Source organism: Mastigoproctus giganteus, chromosome 9 (genome assembly GCF_048544385.1).
Source record: "Mastigoproctus giganteus isolate SK-2022 chromosome 9, ASM4854438v1, whole genome shotgun sequence".
Taxonomy (NCBI): Eukaryota; Metazoa; Arthropoda; class Arachnida; order Uropygi; family Thelyphonidae; genus Mastigoproctus; species Mastigoproctus giganteus.
The window spans coordinates 8,999,887-9,018,710 of record NC_143583.1 but is presented as its reverse complement, the minus strand read 5'-3'; the positions used below and the strand labels follow the sequence as shown (position 1 = coordinate 9,018,710).

General features: G+C 38.1%; 1 protein-coding gene across 1 annotated transcript in view; it reads left to right on the top strand.

Moving 5' to 3' along the window:
* LOC150080046 (uncharacterized) overlaps window positions 1-18,824 on the top strand; it is a 525,991-nt gene that overhangs the window by 260,602 nt on the left and 246,565 nt on the right. The window lies entirely within an intron of this gene.

The window sequence follows — 18,824 nt, the reverse complement described above, 5'->3', positions numbered from 1 at the left end:
CTTTCCAACCTTAGCGTTGAAATCTCCCATGACCTCTTAGAAATTCTGAGTAGTAGTTTTGACACCCTTGATGATGTACTTTTGAATTCCAAAATGTTGTTTTTGTATATGTTTATGGACCAGAAAGCCAATTCCACCTTCTTTCTTTTAACTGTTTCCATTGGTGTACAGCAGATTTCCACTTGATAAACTTATAAGTGATTCATTTCTTCTTGTTGTGTCAGCCAAACCGATGATATTCCAATTCACATTTTCTAATTCCTTTTCGAGCTCTAATATCCTATCTTCACCGATCAGCGATCTTACGTTGTAAAAAAAAAAAAAAACTAATATTTTTAGGTCACGCGAATAATTAAATTCATTTGCTGTGCTATATGTCTTTTTATTGCGTGTGTTCTATGGTAAATTGTCTGTTTTTTGGACGAAAACCCCAGTTTCTCTGGGAAACCTTGCTATCTACGCCTGAGACCGATTAACTCAGTCACGGAGTGATCTTATATTGTAACAGGCCAAGGTCAGTTTCCGTGCATGGCAGCCTGGTCGTACCCAGAGATTCTTAGCACCCTCTGCTTCCACTCTGATCCTCTCGCTGTCGTAAGAGGGGGAGTGAAAGCCACTGGGGACTGAGGGCCCTTTGTTTCGTCTTACTGTCATGTGCTGAGGGTTTAGTCTTTTCCTCTTGATGCTGGCCAGGCGTCTTGAAGAGAACCACTCTGCACATTCATTGCCTCCAAAGTGACGTAACAGGGCTTACCATCGAGAAGGTGTGCACGAGTGGATTTTAGTAAGCCAGGCCAACCGGACCTTTTCTAAATCTTCTGAAATAGAAAGCTTTGGATCTATCAGTATTTTAGACTGTGTCTGTAAACACACAAAATGCCTGTTCCCCTCTAAGCCTCGTGGATAGTCAGTTGGTAGGATCGCCATCCTCGCCATACCAGTGAAAAAGACCTGAGTTCAAGTCCTGTAGATGATATGAGGAATTTCTATGGGCATTTAATGCTCATAAATGCCTTAAATGCCCTCGTGGATGATACTGTTGGTAGAATCGCAGTCCTCCCCACTCGGATGGAAAAAGCCTGAGTCCCGTCGATGACATGAGGAATTTTTTGGGCCATTTTCACAATGTGGCTCAATTATTTAGTCTCAGTCTAAGGTAGCATGGTTTTTCTCCCGAAAACAAGGGTTTTTCATCGAGTAAAGAGAAAATCGACCATAGAACATGCAATGTACAGAAAATATACTCGGAGCAACATGACCTTAGTCGCCGATGCTCCTAAACCCCAACAACAACAACTTGGATATGTAGTGTCAGCGGATAAATTTAATGTAATTGAAGGAGTTAATCGATAATAATATTTATGAAGCTTATTTAATGTGAATGACAAGGAAAGGGAAAACCTGACACAACTCTTGTTCAGACGCCGTATAACAGGAAGCATAAATACAATGATATAAATACCAAGATGACCGAATAAACTTTAGACATACATCGAAAACATCGACCTTGCGAAGAAGACAACATGCGCCATCTAACAATCTCATTTAATTAATAATTTTAGTTACTTCGCACCACTTTAAAAATTAGATGTTCCCGTTATTCACTAATGAATAATTAAGGATATTTTGTGTTTTAAATTCATAGTTAGTGGCCAGTTTCATTGCACGCGCATTTGTATTTTTGCAGTCAGGTCATTTCTCACTGATCTTTTCGATTGTTTCCGCACATCATTTTAACTTTATAAATGGAGCAACGAGCGGTGCTTGTCGGAACACTCCATATCTTATCTGCCGTGTATTCACAACAGCAACCAAACACTTGTATTATTGACACTGCTCTCCAGATTGCTTAGGTTTCTGTTCAAATTGCTCAGCTGCATTTTGGCTCGTGAGTTATGTTTTCTCTGACATTCCAGCAGCAATAATTCAAATCAGCGAAATGAATTTCTCGTGTTGTTTATCAGAGCCGAAGCGTTTCGCGTTACCTTTCCTCCTAGCACAGAGAACTGGGCGGGCAAGAAAGAAAATAATAAAAAATAAATTGCTTTTTTATTTTTCAACTACTTTAACTGCGTGATCTGTCTATTTGTTTATAAAGTCTAGCAAACAATTCAACCTGGACTTGTTTCAAAGCTCTCGGCGGTGGGAACTTTTGATTACTTCGTTCCTGAAGAATCTTATCAACAGAAGACCGTTGTTGGAAGGCTCTTCGATTGAGATTTATGAAGAGTAACCATTAAAATGGCTATTAGCGCATTAGGTTTCCCTAACCTAATGTTACAAAAACAAACTGCATAATAACCCAGAAAATAACATAACTGCTGTTATTTTGCACTTACAGTATCAAGTAAGCTATTTATCAAAGTTGTTATGCAAATCTGATGATGATGCTGTCGACTTATATATGTTCCCATTTGAAAGTAGAAATATTTCATCCTGGTTTGGAAAGGATAGATCTTTTACCCATGTTATATTTGAACTCTACGTGCGTCGTGGTCAGGCGATGAAAGTTATTCAATAGTTTAGTTTATTCAGGTTCTATGTTCCTTTAGTAGATTAACCAGCCGTTTATCATAGGATACAGATTATATCTTTCACTCTTTTCAGTTCAGGTAAAAATCGATATTTGTATCTCAACTACTACATTTGTGAAGTACATATATTTTCTCAAATGTTACTGTTGAAGAACACTGTAGCAAGGAATTATGAAGAAACATTTATAGGTATATCGATATTACATATATTAAGTTGCAGAAAGTATTGAAATGATAAAAACTACACACCTTATCGAAATTAAAAGAATATATAGAAACTCGTGCAACTTGGAATGAAGCAAGACAAAATTGGTAGTGTTCTATCATATAATAGCGAGAAACTTGGGACATTTATAGGGGTTGTATAAGAAGTGCCAAAAACGGTCACATTACAGAATTCGATAAAAGATGCTCGAAAATAAGGCCACATGACATGGCGTCTATAAGATTCTGTGAAAAAAAACAAAAAAAAAAAAAACACATTCTTCTGCCAGCGCAGATCTTTGCTCACCAAGTGACCTACCAGTTGGCTATTGGCATACAATGCGATGCCCAAGGACGCCCCACTCATACTTAGTCGTATTAAGTCACCTGATCGTGCTGACCATGGCAGTCATTGATATTTTTAGTTTGAAGATATTTCTTTACCACTTGTGCTATATGTGCAGTGGCGTTATCGTGCATGAAAAGAAAATCCAACTACATCCTTAAAAATTCGCATATAGGGTTTGAGGAACTGTTTTTGGTACATTTACCCAGTTACCTTACCCCTACAAAAAAATATGAAGAGGGGTGTGGCCGCTGATCATTATTCCGCCCTACACGAGAACACCGTCTCCACCATAAGATAGGATAGACGTGTGATATGGGAAGTGTAATTTTTGGCTAATGCTCGTAAGCTTGTTTTTCTTGCATCATTTGCTAGTACTAGTTTTTATGAAAACCCCAAACACGATAGGTATTAGAACCTATAGTACTTAGTACCGTTCTTGAGTTGGAGGTTGAGAAGAAGACATTTGTTGACATTGGACTTCTGTAGATTGTAATTTTCAGGAAATACGTATGAAGGATGGCTGTTCCAGAAAACGGCAGTTGAATGAATGAACGAGTAAGATGAAAAGTTGGTTCTGTGAGTTTGCAAGTTGGACAGTAAATGGATGTTGGCTGGTGGCGGCATGTGTTCGGACTGTTTTGAAAGAGAGAGCGGGAATTATAGAAGCCAATTCAGAAGAACAGTGCCCATTGGAAGTGTCTGTAGAAAAGGCATGCACCATGACCAGTACGTCTATGAGGCAGCGAGTGGAGAGACTCTGTTAGAGAGGAGTCATGAATTATCTAACTGCAATGTCACACTGCTCCAATTATCTAATTGGAGCAGTGTGACATTGGAGGCAAATTGCTGCTATGGATAAAGGGGTGGTTGAGGGGGAGAAGACAGAGAGTGGTAATCAATGGACACTGCTCATCATGGACTGATGTTATTAGTGCAGTCCCTCAGGGCTCAGTGTTGGGTCCATTATTGTTTTCTGTATTTATAAATGATAGTGATGATGGTATATCGGGCTTAATGTCCAAGTTTGCAGACGATACAAAGGTTGGCAGGGTTGTCAAGGACACTACTGACACTATGCTGCTGCAACAGGATCTGGAAAGGTTGAGCAGATGGGCTGAGAGGTGGCAAATGAAGTTTAACATTGATAAATGTAAAGTACTACACATGGGAAACAGCAACTCCAGAGCAACGTATCAACTCTGTGGTACCACACTGACAGTGGTAGAGAATGAAAGGGACTTGGGGGTGGTTGTGCAGGCAGATATGAAGTTCTCTGAGCAGTGCAGACGGGCTGCAAGAGTAGCTCATGGAGTATTGTCAATGATATACAGGAATTTTTCCAGCAGGGATAAGGAGGTGATTATTTCATTGTATAAGGCGATGGTCAGGCCACACCTAGAGTACTGTATACAGGTCTGGAGGCCTCATTTCAAGAAGGATGTAGAGCTGCTGGAACGAGTACAGAGAAGGGCAACAAGATTAGTGAATGGAACAAAGGGGTGCTCTTACGAAGAAAGGCTTAAGTTTTGCAAATTACAGTGTCTGGAGACTAGGCACCAGCGAGGTGATCTGATAGAGGTGTATAAAGCCTTGAATGGTTTAAGCATGCTCAATGCTGATGGGATATTTCCTCTAGCTCAGAAAAATCACCTGAGAGGGCATAAATTCAAATTGAGGAAAGACAGATGTAGGATAGACGTGCGGAAATTTGCCTTTAGCCAGAGGGTGGTTGGTTGGTGGAACAGACTTCCATCCCTTGTGGTGGAGGTTGATAGCCTAAATAAGTTTAAGGCTCAGCTGGACAGGTATTTTGAACGAACAGAGGGGTGAAGTGGAAGTGGGTTTTTTTTTTTTTTTGGCTGATGCTGCATAAGCTTGCTTTCTTGCATCAAATGCCTCTACTAATGCTAATGCCCTCTTCTGAATGGAATCTAGAAGCCCAATGGAGGTTTTTCGAGCACCGCTCCGGATGTGGGAAAAATATTCCATGGTAGGGCGGATTTGCGATTTGTACAGAGTGAAAAGCTGTTTGGAAGAAAAGTAACGCTAGACCGAAAGAGAAAATTAAGTTTTTTAGATGCGAAGGAAGCAATATTTATAATGTGCTTGTGCCAAGAGAGATTAGAAGTCAGGGTAATCCCCAAAAGAGATATATCACTTTTGCCTAGAAATCGGAGTATCACCAAAGATAAACATATGAGCAGAATAATCCTTTTTGCGAGATATAAGACAAGACTGAGTTTAGAAGGATTGAAATCAACTAAGTTGTCTTTGTCCCACTGGAGAATTACCTGAAGGTCGGCATTTAAGGAATTGATAGCAGATTTTCGAGAAGTTGAAGCTGACTGGGCAGGGCAAGGTTTCTCAAAGTGGAATGCAATGTGCTTTCATCGTCAAAACTGTGGATAGGATTTCTAGTCAATGGAAGAAGGTCATTAATATACAAGAGGAAAAGAGTGGGGGAAAGAACTGAACCTTGGGGGACACCAGCATTAGTGGAGAAGTTAGAAGACAGAGAGCCATCTACCATTACCCTCAGTGAGCGATCAGAGAGAAAACTGGATAACCAATTACAAAAAACAGTTGGAAAAACCATAAGATGGAAGCTTGTTTAGAAGACCTTTATGCCAAACACGATCGAAAGCCTTTGAGATGTGAAGAGCAACTCTTTGTGTTTCACCGAACCTTTCCATTGAATTAGTCATAAATGGGTAAAATAAGCCAGAATATCACCAGTGGATCGACACTGACGGAATCCATACTGGCGATCGTTGTTCAGACGTTAAGATTCTAGGTAGTTTAAGAGTTGGCGGTAATCGATTTCTCCATTACTTTAGAAAGAGTATAAGTAATTGCAATGGGACGATAATTGGATGGGAGGGATTTGTCACCCTTTGTAGAAACTAGTAGGATATGAGCAAATTTCCAAGCAGAAGGAAAAACACCTTTGGAATAAGAAAGTGAAAAAAAAAGACGGCAAAGAACAGGAGTAAGTTCAGGAGCACAGGCTTTGAGAACAAGTGGAGAAATACCATCAGGACCTGGAGCTTTCTTTGCTTAAGATTCATCAAAATCCTTCTGACATCATTTTGACGGAAGACCACAATGGGCGTGTTGGGAATGGTGGGAGGTGTTTTAACAAGATCCTTAACTAATATGCTATTGCACTTAATATATACAAGGTCATTAATACATGAGTTGGAAGAAAAATGGGATGCTAGCAGGTCAGGTTTATCCTTGACTAAAGTGACAATAGAACCATCTGGTTTTGACAGAGATGGGAGCAGAGATGGGCAAAAGTTGCGGCCAATAGCTTTGGCAAGAGACCAGAATGCTCGGCTACCATTAGGACAAGAAGCAAGTTTTCTACTCTTAGTCTATAATTTTTGACTAAAGCTCGTAAGCTTGTTTTTCTTCCATCATTTGCTTCTACTATTACTAACACTAATCTCGACGAGAATCAGCAAATAGTTATCTTCTGTTGGATCCCAAGCCACGCTGAGATTCCAGGAAATGATTGCGCAGGCACGCTGCAAAACACCGCCCACGACGAATGTTCTACTCCCATATACTGATTACAGATGCAATATACAGAAAATATGCATTGAACATTGGACATTTCTGTGGGAAATGCCAACGAATAATAAGCAGTTTCTATTTATTTCGTATTTTTTCGTAAAAATACAAAAGAGAATTACTTTTTGTTTCGTATTTTTATGGAAGAACTCTAATAGGTCATACTCCTTTCACACATATGTTTCTGCTAACAGGAAATGATCCTCCACAGTGTACGTGCTTTTTGACTGCTCTCACAGTAAATTATATACTTATGAATGTGCCTTCTTCAATGTTTGATGCATTGCTTTCAGTTTCCTAAATTTGTTTTTGATTTTTTTTTTTGTTTTTCTATATGGTTTTAGATTAATCTGCCTCTTAAGCCATATTGTGCTGTATATATTATGTTTGTAAATTGTGCGTATTCTGTGACATCCAGTTGGTCGATTTTCCTGTTTGCCTAGACGAAAATTCATGCTAACGTCGCCTGAGACCAAATAACCTGGCCACTTTGTGAAAAAACCCAAAAATATTTCTTACATCATCGACGGGATTCGAACCCAAGGTATTTTCCACTTGTTATGGGGAAAGACTGCTATTCTACCAACTGTGCTACCCACAAGGACTTTAGTTTCCTTTCAGATCTACAAATATCTTTGCCGTTCTCCCATATCATAGGCAATGACGCTAAATCCTCCGAAATAGTTTTCCTTTCTAAAACAAATTCAACTTTATATCCGTTTCTGACTGCTCCCTTACAGTCATCATATGTAGCCTCAATCATTCTCATAGAAGCAATATGATCTAAGTAGCCCTTACTCCAGAAAATCCTATAACATTAACAATTTCAAAACCCATAGGTGTTTCGGCAAAAGGTGCAGAAGAATGGCTGACATAGCCATTACCTTAATTTCAAGGCATTCTAACAGTGGATTTTTTACCGGAATCGTTAAATTAGACTTTGAAATGTTTTTCAGCTTTTAACCGGTTCGAGATAACAGAGATAGTAGCGTTTCTTTTGAGAAACATAATGATCAAGTGCCATCATTATGATGGCTAGTTTATTCATATCGCATGCAGGAAGGAATTTAATGCAGAGATTTAATGCCAAAAGCCATCCAATTGCAAAAGATAGAAGACAACGTACAAATGGAGGAAGGGTGCTCAAAGGCTTTTATGCTGAACTCTCAATCTAATATCTTTGAAATGTCAAGATGCATTACAGTTCATTCTGTCTTTTCCATTGGATGTTAGAGAAAAATATTTCAGGCGTATTGGAATCAGTGCTTTTGGAAACGTAGCTTGAAGTACGGAAAATAGGACGATAAAGATTTCTCTGCTCAAGGATTAGGCTGTATGCATACGGACGGTTTCCCATGTAGCAAGAAATTCTCCAGTGGAGTGAAATAGCTTAAAAATTCAGAACAAGAATTTACCCTGGAAATCAGGTTTTAAGAACAGCTGGAGAAATGCTAGCCAAACCAGGAAGCCAGCTGGTATGAAGATCAGGATTCTTGCGCTGTCATTGCCCGAAATAACGAAAGGTGCATTGAGTAGAAAGGTTTGGAAAGAAGTTTGAAGGTGAAGTTTGGCAAAATCATCAAATGCAGGAACTGGAGAAAAAATTATATTTTAGCGTTCTTGGTAGTTTTTATGGAGTCTTTAAGAAAGTTGGTTCATTTACAGATGGAATTGTTGCTGACAGTCAATTCACCAACAGAACAAAAAAAAAAAAAAAAAAAATGATGAAACTACTTTCTACTTTTTTGGGGGGAAATCAATTGCGAGTTTAATGTAGTAGAGTGGCTGCTAGCATTCGGGTGGGGGGTGCAGTAGCATACGCGTTTGTCTCCTCTGCTAGCACTGTACCGCTGTTCGAGCTCACATAACTGCTAAACACGATTGACGGTTACATCCATTGTGAAAATGATTAAGTGTAAACTCCTCTCACCCATGTGATCATGCTGGATATAAACAGAACAGTTTTATTTACAGCTACTGACAGCTTTAGCGCGGTTAGAAAGGCAAGTTGGTAATTATATCTTGTAATTGATTGTAATATCGCCATGAAACATTTATCATTCTCATTGTAGGCTGATAAACAAGCCTTAGTTTCTGGATGTGCTTGATAGACGTAGGTGAATTTACTCGGTAGGTAGATGTAATGTTTTTTGTTCTTTTTGTGTACTCGGATAATTTTTATAAATCATATTTTTCAATGATATTATAATTATACTAATTTAGTAAATGTGTAATATATAACTGATAACTACTGTTTCTGTTATTTTCTTTCATCTCTGAAGATGAAACAGATATTACATAGTTTTAAGAATTTTTACCAATCGGAAGCGACTCTTCATGATAATAAATAAATAAATAAATAAATAAAGAGGTCGTAGGACAAATGGGATTTTACTGAAGCTTCCTAAAGCAGATTTAAGATCAAATCCATGGATTTTGGGTAAAATAACATTTTTTAAAGGGATATTTTATGTTTTTAACAGGTTAGTTCTCTGTCTATCCATAAATAGACCTAACTTATTGGCTTTTTTTACGCCGTAACTGGTTTACGGTTTGTTCTGGTGTAAACTTTGGTTTCTCACCCCACCAAAAAGGCTGCCGTTTTGTTTTAATGGATTTTTGTCGCGTTCGTCGGTGCGATACATTTCAGGTTTCCAATAAAACGAAAAAATGTAACTGGATATAGTTATTTGTAACGCTGATTTCTCTTTGAACTATTTTTTTTTCCTCATTTATAGATAGTTCTAAAATTACCTCATTTATTATACTGTTTTGTTCCCTCTCTCTTCCATATCTACATAATTGCCACTGTTTGCGGTGCAGTATTAAACAATTTAAATGTATAATAAACTTAAAATGTTAAATAAATTGGTTACGAGAGTGGAGATTCACTTTTATCGAATTTGAATAAAACTTTAGTTTTCACCCATTGCTCTTCTACTCTCATACATCGAACAGTGACAAGGCGATGCCATTTATAAACGGCAACATTCTCACCTTCATCCCAGTGACAGGAATGGATTACTGTAGTCAAAAGTGGCATGTAGATCGGAAAATGTATTAGGTTCCTTCCTCTTGGTGAAGCAGCTTCAGCTGCTTCATCAAGAGAAAGATGAAATAGTGGAAGATCAGTAGAGGAAGAAAGATACGGTCGGCAAGAATACGAGATACTCTCGATCTTCTCCGATCAGTGTAGATAGGTGGAAAGTAGGATCCATGGTATCCTATGATTTATTGAACATTTGCTTGTAGTGATAGAGAGGTCATAATACCTCTGTATAAAGCAATTGTAAGTTCTTACTTGGAGCATGGTAACTGGATATGGAGGCCATATCTGAAAAAAAGACATCGATCTTCTTGAAACAGTTCAAAGACAGCAACGCGCCTGGTATGATCGGCAGAATGGCATCCATATGGACAAAGAGATCCAATGTGCGGGCTGCAGAGCTTTGCAACTAGGCCCCTTGGTTCCAAAGATTTACACCTCAATCATATTTGTTTGAGGTGCAAGTGAAATGGACGAGGGTGATATTTTTCTCTGTTATAAATGATTCCAGAACTAGGCTTCATAAATTCGAATGACTAGGGGAGTTTAGACTGGGATTGTGGGGAGTATTTTTTTAGCGAGTTGTTAATTACTGGAATAAGTTGCCTCCTTGTACGGTTAAGGCTGGCAGCTTTTGGAAATTAAAAGTTCAGCTGGTTGGACAACTAAGGATGATCGAAAATTTACGTAAACAAGTTAGCTTGAAGTGCTAACCGAATCATCACAGTATATGCATCCGGATACCGTGGTAGTGAAATACTAAGTTTGTAAATATGGTGGCGAAATGCGTAGTTTATATATATATATACACAGCAAAATCATGGGGCTTCCCTTTTTTTTTTTTTGGTAGTTGTCGGCGCATCGGCTTCTGTGGCCATAATGCACCTCCCAAGATTTTTGCTGTACTCTGATCCAAGCCCGAGGCGGGATTCGAACCCGCGACCTTTGGGTTGCCAGGCAGGCACTTTACCCACCCGGCTAGCCCGGTCGTCGGGGTTTCCCTTCACCATATGGATAAGACTAATAATACTAAGTAAACTTCTTTCTTGTAAGCAGATGAAGGTCACTACTGACTAAGCTACGCTAGAAACTTCATGGCATATACGTAAACACGTTAGCTTGAAATGTTAACCGAATCAACGCAGTATATGCGTCCAGGTATCGTGGACTGCAGAAAGCGATCGTAGCTTAGTTGAATAAGCGTTTTGACACTGAAAATAGGATCGATTTAAGATGTGTCGAAAGAGGTAGAAGTAGAGATGGAAGAATGGGCGTTCGATATGAAATATTAATGTAGTTCTTAAAACTTTCTTGGAGTGCTTTGCATAAAAAGTGTGCGTTGAAGTCTGCAGGGAGTTGCGAAGCACACTTTGATCGAAGACATGGCTGTGAAGTTTTACGAAGTTTCCTGACTCGTTTCGAATGAAATTATCGAAGTGCGGTGTGGAATAATTAAAATTACTTCAAGGAATACATCGAGGACAATGTGGGCATCGCCACACGTTCTCAGATACTTGCTGATCGGTTGATAATTGCCCGGCTTAAGAAACATTTTTCTTAGTTTATTAATGAGCATGCGCGTACTGTACAGATTACAAAGTGCGCGCTTAAAATGAAATTAAACTACCAGGAACGTGTCGGGGCCTCGGCCAAATAGAATCACGTTCTTAAGTTAGATGGATGTGTGCTGATAACGTTGTCTTCCATTCGCAGCAGTCGATGGAAAGCCATCAAGTCGTGTAGCTGGCATACCCTTGGCGATTTTCTTATTATGCATTTCCTTTAGTTAGAATAATGATGCACTGTCCGCTGCAGTAAATGCGAGATTACGTTCTTATTTTCTCGTCGTGTTGCTGCTGGGAGAGAGCATTAAAATCTGCTTTCAGAAGAGCTACGCCAGACAGATGGTGCAGTAGGTGAACCTGGCAATTTTTTCCTCCCTCATCTCTCATGTTCAGTTCATTTCTTAAGGAACGGGAGGTTGTTATTAAAATGTTCAATACACCGTAAATAGATGCACCAGCGGAAAGGCGCTTTTTATGAAGCTGCCTTCAGAAGGTGCGAAGTACAACTTTAAGCTGCTTAATCTCCTCACGGACACGTGGGTTTCGGTGGAAGCGGCATTTGATGGAAGATTTAATAGTAAATTAATCTAGTCGTGAAGCACTCGCCGAAGGTGGCTGAACAGGTGCTAAAAGGGTTTCATTAGGGAAGGAGAGGATGCAGCAAACGAAATCCTGATGAGAAATTACGGTGGAAGAGAGAAGACGGATGGAAGGAATTAAAAAGAGAGGGAAAAAACAGGGGGCGAAACAGACAGGAATAGGTAAGGGGAAGAAACGGCAGTGATGAGAAAGTCAGAAGAATAGCAAGGGAAAGAAATGAAGAAGGGAAAATAGGGGAAGAGGAAAATGGGGTGTATCAGTAAGAGATGGACAAAATTAGAAAAAAATTAAATTTTATGACCAAGAGAGGAAGTGTGTCATAGAAAAAGGAAAGTAGGGAGATATAAGAGAAGGAAAACACACACAGAGAGAGAGGTGAAGGAAAAGGTAGAGAAATAAAAGATGGGGGGGAAGTTAGAAGAGGCAAAGGGAGAGCTAAATAGGAGAGGGAGAGACCCTACGTTTATAAAAACGTTTAGTTGTGGAGGTCTTTATTTGGCTTATTTTTGTTGATTATTTGGTTGTTGTAGGCGCATCAGCAACACATGATATATTGCTCAGTACATAATATGACTGTAATTGCGTGTGTTCTGGGGTCAATTTTTTGTTAGCTGGACGAAAAACTCGACTTTCTATGTGAAAAAAGCACGCTACCTCGCCTGAGACCAACTAACTCAGCCACGTTTTGAAAAACGCTCATAAAAATTCCTCGCGTCATTGACAGGATTCGAACTCGGATCTTTTCCACCCGATGGGGGGAAGGATGGTGATTCTACCGACTGCGCTACCCACGAGGGCCTTTTTCTAAGAGGATGAAGTGATTTAAATTGAATTTCAAACCTTGAAATCTTATGCTGTTTTAACTGCTAGACTTAATGCACCCTGGAAGCCCTGTCACTCAATTGCCCTTGGTTAATCTCCAAAGGAACACGGGAAACCGATAGCACTGCCTTTTTCGAAAAAAAAAAAAAAAATATATATATATATATATATATATATAGTTGTAATTCAAAAGTATAATTTTGACGAATAGCTGTGAAAAGTTCAAGCGAAAACCTATTTGAAATTGTATAAAAAATATGATGGGGAAAAAATACGTTATTTGTCTCCATCATATTTGCCCCCTTTCCATCAATTGACCTTTTTGGGAAACATTTTGTTTCTATTTCTATTGCATCCTGAACAATTTCTACATTCGAAAGCAGTTATCATGATGATGAAAAATGAAATCCGATTACCCGAGTTGATTTTTCTTGGCTGTTTATATAAAAATGATAAACTGAATTTCTTTATAAACTAATCTGTGAATTAGTTACAGAAGTCATAAATTTCAACCCCGCAGCGAGTTGTTGGAAGAGAAGAAAGACAAGAGAAATGCAGCAGGAAAAATAGAAAGTAAGAAGACCCAGAAAATGTTTTAAATAACGAACTTTAATGAGTGCGGAAGTTTTCTTGATACATTTCTTGGCACGAGTAGTCGATACTGAATGAAGACTGCTATGGTCGTTGTGACTGGAAAGTGTCAGTGATCCGGTGCTGGTAAATACCTTCTCTGATCCCTCTTTCCCATTTGTCGCCATATTTCTTCCTTTATTGTTAACAAGGACTTTGGGCACGCTCATCAAACTGCCACCGTCCCGCACCTCTATTTCCGAAGACGCGTACACCAATTATTGGTTGATCCTGAGGCGTGCAACATTTAATGACGTCTGGACAGTAGCGGAATTATAACCCCCGCGTGCTTTTTTACAGGCCTCCGTAAAAGTGACACAATTTCTGGATGGCAAAATACATCGACGCCATGAGCTGCTAGGTGAGTCCCTCTTGATGTCTTCGGCTAATCCTTTGCTTTGTGGAGTAACACTGTTCGCTATCGAACTTATTTTAATTTCTTCGCCGGAAGGAAGTTACCGAAGAAAACACAAGAAATATCTTAGAACTTTAAAAAACAAAAAAGAAAAAGGAAACTGTTTGTTTTCTCTGCACAGTCTAGTACAATCAGTATTGATTTAATGTGACGTAGCAACCATTTGAGGATTCCTAAAAGGATACGATAGAATTAATTTCCTTAAAACGAACTCAATAGCATCTTCAGTATGCTTATTCGATATAAAATATTTAGAACTATGGAGTTCTGATTGGAATTTCATATTTAAATAAGCTTGTCCTGTACTTTTCTCACGCCTTGGTTCTTATGCACAATAAATAAAATGAAGATTAAGAGTCCCACAGTAAAGTGAAGATTGAGATATAAAGAATTATTTCATAACCAACTCGTTCTTTTATTTCAGTTTTCATTCACTGCCAGAATCAAATTGGCCAATTTCAGTTCTCTTAATTTGTTTATTGATTGTGGGAATTATCGTGCCAAATTAAAATGTAGTAAAATATTTTTTTGGATATTAATTATAAAAATCTGTCTTTTATTGTTAGCATTTGGAATCCATTGTCCTCTAATGCCTATATCAATGGGATGAGTTATCAGTTCTTGAGTGAACCTGTATTTTTATTTTATTAATGCTCGTTATAAACCTTCCATTTTCTCTGGGAATCGCCACATCCCGATTTTATTTAACTCCTCTCTGTTCTGAAATACTAGCCTTAACAAGGTGTCCACGCGTCACTGCACAGAACCTTTGATAAAACCGCTGTAGAATAACTTAAAGATCGCTACTATAAAAGTAGAGCCACCAGTCTAATGAGTGGTATCTCATTCTTAACCATCAACAACACTTGTACGTCTCATCGAGCCAGAAGAAGAAGAAGTTGGCCATGAAAAGTACGAAGAAAACAAGTTTAAATCCAACAGGTGAGTAGGTTTACAAACCTCCTGAACGGCTATGTAGAAGAATGTTGAAAATAACTGGGAGTTTGCGAAGAGTGGACTTTAGTTTGAGCAAATGAACATTAGAACGTCATAGAAACCAAATATTAAGCTTCTTCTGCATATATTTCTAATTAAAGAAGGAATCTCCTCTTTTCCAATCTGTGATGTAATGGACGTATGTCTGTCAGTTGACTATTAAGATTGGTTTGTGTACCGTTAGGTAACCACAGTCTACTCATAAGTAACTAAATTCATTACGCCATCCAATATAGCATACCCTTAAGTGCCATTGCAATATATCAGTCGAAAGTTCTACAAATAAAAAAAGCAGAGAAATGAGCAGAAACTTGGTCCACGATGATTTCAAACTTAATTAAGTAACCCCACCTCAGGTGAATTGCTCTGTTTACCCAAAACAAATTATAATTTTTTGTAATCTCTTTTTTATTTTTAGTATTTCCCCTTTCATTTTCACCCCAAGCCCTTCGCACTGCCTCAAAAAATAACAGTCGTTCCGATAGGTTTCTCTCAGGAAATTAGGAGCCATGTGACTGTACCGATCCTTGCCCACCAGGAAGATTAACTTTTCTCTTTAATCTCAAAATATTTCAAGTATTTTTCTTAGTTTAGAAAAGTCGCAGCTGGGAAGCTTCAGCGATCCGTGTTTCAAATGGGAATTTTCTTTATCAGCTATCTCCGTTTCGTTTTTCTCTCTTTTGTTCTGCCTGCCGATGTCCCCGGGGATACGATCAGCAGTTCTAAGAGTTAGATACGCCACCTTCGTTGACTTTCTATTCAAACCAGAATAAAAAATAAAAAAAAAGTGAGTGTAAAAAAGCCAGATACTAATTTCATCTTATTTCGGTATTGTATTGTATGTATATATATATATTTTTTTTTTTTTTTGCTCACACATTGCAACTGCTGTCGTGCCATCTGGCGCCTTATCGATGAACTGAATTTCAATGTGCCCGTGTTAAAAATTCCACGACGGGTATGCGTAAATGTGCAACGTTAGCGTTAATAATGGATAAAGTCATTAAAGTAAGCCTTATTCAGGTGTTTGTCGAAAAGAAAAAAAGAAATGGCAGGCAAATGGTTCGAGTATAAAATGAAGTGTCTCAAAAGAAAGAGGCGTGGATCATTTTTTTGATTGGAACGAAACATAACAGAAGAGCAATGGAAAATATAGTTCCCCCGGAATCAATTAATTAAAAAATAAACCGAACCTCATCTTACAAATTAATTAGTACACGGTATGGCAGTAATCAGAACAAAATTGATGATACGGACCAAAAAACTCAAATCGGGACAAAATAATTTAATAAAGGGATCCATTATCTGTAATCAAGAGATATACTTCGTCATAAAAATAAAGTCTCTTTGACCTCGTAGGTGATGTAGAACATTTTGTCAGCTATCATCTTGTTGGATTTTTTTTTGCTCCTAATTAGAGATTTTTATCTTCGTTCAAATAGTAATCCCCCCACCGGTGATTAATGAATAAAGTTCCCACTGTAGTTAGTCGGCCACTAACCTCCCGATGTTGAACAAATTGTCTTGTCTAATTAGGTTTTGAAAGCAATTTATATTAATGGAAATCGAACGAAATAGATGCATACATGTCAGGCATGAGGGAGCCGGAACTGAACTAGCTGTGAATATGGTAAATAAACAGCGCCTCCGCATCACAATGACCGACGTCAATAATGTAAATTGCATCCTGTAATTAAGTCGTTATTCTAAAGCATGAGAGAGAGAGAGGGGGGGGGGGTTCAGATGGCCCTATGTTGGTGTGGTGATAGGATAAGATGCTAAAGGAAATACAACACGAGTTTGGAACAGCAGGACTAATGAAACTTTGAGATAATTTTCCGATGTCACCATGGTGGAAATTAGAGTGGGGGGGAAGGATGATTGGAGAAGCATTTTGCATATTGAGGAATTCTTGACATTTTCAATTTGTGATTAGTGGCTGCTTACAATTAAAATAAAACACCTTGCGTTTCCAAGGGTTCATCGATACTAGAACCGGACATCCGATAAATACCTCAATGAATAATGTATTTGAATGAAAGCATCCTACATACTGACAATCATTTACAACTCTTTTGAATAATAAAAAATAATTCATTAATTCTTTATTATAAACACAGTAGTCTCTCTCTTGACATATATCAAGTTTTTTCAATCGAGATAGTTTTTAGACTTCTAAATAGGTAGCAGTCTGATGAAGCAAGATTTGGCAAAGAAGATGGCTCCAACGAGGATTTTTCCTTGCAGTAGAGTACTTGAACTTAGATGCTGCTAGTTGACTTTTACTGTAATAATTATTTTATTGGCCTTCTTAAGGAAGTTCAATATCACAATATACTCATTTCTCATACCTCACAACGAGCTGATTGAGAAATGTCTCTTGAAGTCAGTTTCCTCCCGGGCATAATCATCTTCCTTTCTCATACTGGTTGGAAAAAGCTTGGATTCAAATCCCGTGAATGATGCGAGAAATTTTTATTGGCTCTTTTCGCAATGTGGCTGAGTTAGTCTATCTCAGGCGAGGATGGCATGGATTTATCTCCCAGAAGCTCCGGTTTTTCAAGCAAGTAACCAAATCGACCACAGAATACCACATATAAATTACCGATGCCGCATCGGGGATCTAAACACTTCAGCTTTAACTCAATAAATTCTATACCTGTTATCTTTGCGTTCAAAATTTCTTCAACATACACACAACCCAAATATTTTTCAAGAATGCAGTCGTGTTATTCGCTTTTTAAAATTCATAAAGCAGAACTTTATTTTTATACCTAATTATATGCATCATTATATTCCTACCTTTTTATTCGGGAATCTTCACTTTGATTTTAAGCAATGGGAAAAAAAAGAACAGAAAAAACGGGGGAATTATTAACTCGTTAAAACTACAAGTAGATTGAAGCTTAATTTATGCATAGAGATCAACATAAAATATTCAACATGGTAAGCAGAGATAAGCTTATAAAGTGTCACAGGTTTGTCAATGTGAAATGAAAAAATGATATTATTAATGAGATCACCTGGTATACATTTATCTTTACACTATCCGCAAGCCTTCGTAAATAGCACAGTTGGTATAATCACCATCCTTTCTACACCGAGTGGAAAACACCTGAGTTCTAATCCGGTCAATGACACTAGGAACTTTAATGGATTTTTTTTTTTTTTTTGCAACGTGGCTAAGTTAGTCGTTCTCAGACGAGGGTAGCGTGGTGTTTTCTACAAGGAACTCCTGCTTACACGACAGCATCCATTAAAATTGATTATAACTTGTGAATAATTATAAATTAAATAAATTCAATTCACTTAATCATTTTAACAAAATATAACATTTCCAATAACTTTTCCAATAACAATCATGTATCCTCACTATCCGCTCTTTATACTGACAATACCCCTGGTTAAAAATTAATTAGTATATATATATATATATATGAAGGAATCATTCTTTTGTAATTATAATATAATACTGTTACATTACTCCCGAAAATTATGATATGATTAATTTCTACTACTACTTGTTAAATTTATCCTCACATATCCGAAAGAATTACACGCATATACACTATCTTGTAGAAAGTTGAGTCAGGATAGTGTGCAGTCATGATTCACTTAATAATTTTAATGTAAACCATAACGTTTTAATGTTGTTGTTGGACTTTAAAAGCATCAGCGACTAAGGTCATACTACTCTGGGTATACTGTCTGTGGTCTGAGGTCGATTTTCTGTTTGCTCGACGAAAAACCCGAGTTTCCTGGTGAAAAAACCATGCTATCCTCACCCGTGACCGACTAACTCAGCCACCTTGTAAAAAAACACTCATAAAAATTCCTCCCGTTATCGATGGGATTCGAACTCAGGCCTTTTCTAGCCGATGTGGGGAGGACGGCGATTCCACCAACTGTGCTACCCACAAGGGCTGACACAGTAATGACTTTAGGAATCATAATCACGATCCAATATTCCATAAAATTATCCTTACAATATTCATGATTAAAATTTTATTTTGATCCGCAATCATTACAACTTTATAAAGCACCATTGTGATTCTTCCATCACTGACCTCAGATTTAACAAAGCAAT